This window comes from Somniosus microcephalus, chromosome 4 (genome assembly GCF_052327205.1).
Source record: "Somniosus microcephalus isolate GS21.2 chromosome 4, FLI_Smic_1.0, whole genome shotgun sequence".
Taxonomy (NCBI): Eukaryota; Metazoa; Chordata; class Chondrichthyes; order Squaliformes; family Somniosidae; genus Somniosus; species Somniosus microcephalus.
The window spans coordinates 6,180,161-6,183,276 of NC_140990.1; positions in this window are offsets into that span (position 1 = coordinate 6,180,161).

Consider the following 3,116-nt stretch of genomic DNA (forward strand, 5'->3'; position numbering starts at 1 on the left):
CCCACTCTCCTGTATGCCTCAGAGACATGGACCATGTACAGCAGGCACCTCAAAGCAAAAAATAAACCCTTTTCAGTTTAATTTAAAATAAGACAATACTTTAGAAAATATGATTAAATATAAAATAAATATTCACAACCTCCGCCTTCTTACTCCAGACACACCCCTCCTCCAGCATTCATCTGTGTGAAAGGCTCAGAGGGTGTGGAATTCTTAAAGTGCATCCAGGAGAGCTTTTTGAGGCAGCATGTAGAAAGTCCTACAAGAGAGGGGACGGTACTGGACCTAATTCTAGGGAATGTGGCCGGGCAAGTGGTAGAAGTGTCAGTAGGAGAGCATTTTGGTGACAGTGACCATAATTCGGTGAGATTTAAGGTAGTCATGGAAAGGGACAAAGATGGACCAGAAATAAAGGTTCTAAATTGGGGGAAGGCCGATTTTAATATGATAAGGCAGGATCTGGCCGAAGTGGACTGGGATCAGCTACTTGTAGGAAAATCCACATCAGAGCAGTGGGAATCTTTCAGAAAGGAAATTGAGAGAGTACAATGGCAACATGTTCCCGTAAAGGTCAAGGGTGGGACCAACAAGCCCAGGGAACCCTGGATGTCAAGGGATATACGAGAATGGATTAGGAAAAAAAGGGAGGTTTTTGGCAGTTACAAAGGACTAAAAACAGTGGAAGCCCTAGAGGAGTATAGAAAGTGCCGGGGGGGTACTTAAAAAAGAAATTCAGAGAGGAAAGAGGGGGCATGAAATAACACTGGTGGGCAAAATAAAGGAAAATCCCAAGGTGTTTTATAAGTATATTAAGGGCAAGAGGATAACCAGGGAAAGAATAGGGCCCATTAGGGACCAAAGTGGCAATTTGTGTGTAGAGCCGGAAGAGGTGGGTGAGGTTTTAAATTAATATTTTGCATCTGTGTTCACTATAGAGAAGGATGATGTAGGCATAGAAATCAGGCAGGGGGATTGTGATATACTTGAACAAATTAGTATTGAGAGGGAGGAGGTACTAGCGGTTTTAGCGCGCTTAAAAGTGGATAAATCCCCAGACCCTGACAGGATGTATCCCAGGCTGCTGTGTGAGGCAAGGGAGGAGATTGCAGGGGCTCTGACACAAATTTTCAGAACCTCTCTGGCTACAGGGAAGGTGCCAGAGGACTGGAGAACAGCTAATGTAGTACCATCATTCAAGAAGGGCAGTAGTAGGGATAAACCAGGGAATTACAGGCCAGTGAGCTGAACATCAGTGGTAGGGAAATTATTGGAAAAAATTCTGAGGGACAGAATTAGTCTCCACTTGGAGAGGCAAGGATTAATCAAGGATAGTCAGCATAGCTTTGTCAGGGGGAGATCATGTCTCACCAATTTTACTGAATTTTTCGATGGGGGTGACTAGGTGTGTGGATGAGGGCAGTCCAGTTGATGTAGTCTACATGGACTTCAGTAAGGCTTTTGATAAAGTCCCACATGGGAGACTGGTCAAGAAGGTAAGAGCCCATGGATCCAGGGCAATTTGGCACATGGGATCGAAAATTGGCTTAGTGGCAGGAGGCAGAGGGTGATGGTCGAAGGTTGTTTTTTTGACTGGAAGCCTGTGTCCAGTGGTGTACCGCAGGGATCGGTGCTGGGTCCTTTGCTGCTTGTAGTGTACATTAATGATTTAGATATGAATGTAGGAGGTATGATCCGTAAGTTCGCAGATGACACGAAAATTGGTGGAGTGGTAAATAGTGAGGAGGGAAGCCTCAGGCTACAGGAGAATATAGATGGGTTGGTTGGATGGGCAGTACAGTGGCAAATGGAATTTAACCCTGAAAAGTGTGAGGTGATGCATTTTGGGAGGACTAACAAGGGAATACACAATGAATGGTAGAACCCTAGGAAGGACAGAGGATCAGAGGGACCTTGGTGTGCATGTACATAGATCCCTGAGGGCAGCAGGACAGCTAGATAGGGTGGTTAAGAAGGCATATGGGATACTTTTATTCTATGCCTTGGCTAATGAAGGCAAGAGCAGGGAGGTTATGATGGAGCTGTACAAAACGCTAGTTAGGCCACAGCTGGAATACTGTGTGCAGTTCTGGTCGCCACACTATAGGAAGGATGTGATTGCATTGGAGAGGGTGCAGAGGAGATTCACCAGGGTGTTACCTGGGCTGGAGCACTTCAGCTATGGAGAGACTGGACAGGCTGGAGTTGTTTTCCTTCGAGCAGAGAAGGCTGAGGGGGGACCTGATTGAGGTGTACAAAATTATGAGGGGCATAGATAGGGTAGATAGAAAGGAACTTTTCCCCTTAGTAGAGGGGTCAATAACAAGGGGGCATAGATTCAAGGTAAGGGGCAGGAGGATTAGAGGGGATTTGAGGGAAAACATTTTCACCCAGAGGGTGGTTGGAATCTAGAACTCACTGCCTGAAAGGTTGGTAGAGGCAGGAACCCTCACAACATTCAAGAAGCATTTAGATGAGCACTTGAAACGCCATAGCATACAAGGCTACGGACCAAGTGCTGGAAAATGGGATTAGAATAGACAGGGCTTGATGGCCAGTGCGGACACGATGGGCCGAAGGGCCTCTTTCTGTGCTGTATAAATCTATGACTCCATGGTAGCACTCTTGCCTCTGAGGCATAAGGTTGTGAGTTCAAGTCCCACTCCAGAGACTTGAGCACAAAAATCCAGGCTGACACTCCAGTGCAGTACTGAGGCACTGTCAGAGGTGGCGTCTTTCGGATGAGACATTAAACTGAGGCCCTGTCTGCTCTCTCAGGTGGATGTAAAAGATCCCATGGCACTATTTTGAGAAAGAAAGACTTGCATTTATATAGTGCTTTCATGACCAGCAGACGTCTTGAAGTGCTTTACAGCCAATGAAGTACTTTTGAGGTGTAGTCACTGTTGTAATGTGGGAAAGAGCAGGGGAAATATCCCCGGTGTCCAGCCAATGTTTATCCCTCAATCAATGTAACAAAAGGATAATAGCAAAATACTGCGGATGCTGGAAATATGAAATAACAACAGGAAATGCTGGAAACACTCAGCATGCCAGGCAACATCTGTAGAGAGAGAAACAGAGTTAACAAAAAGATAAATTATCTGGTCAATATCACA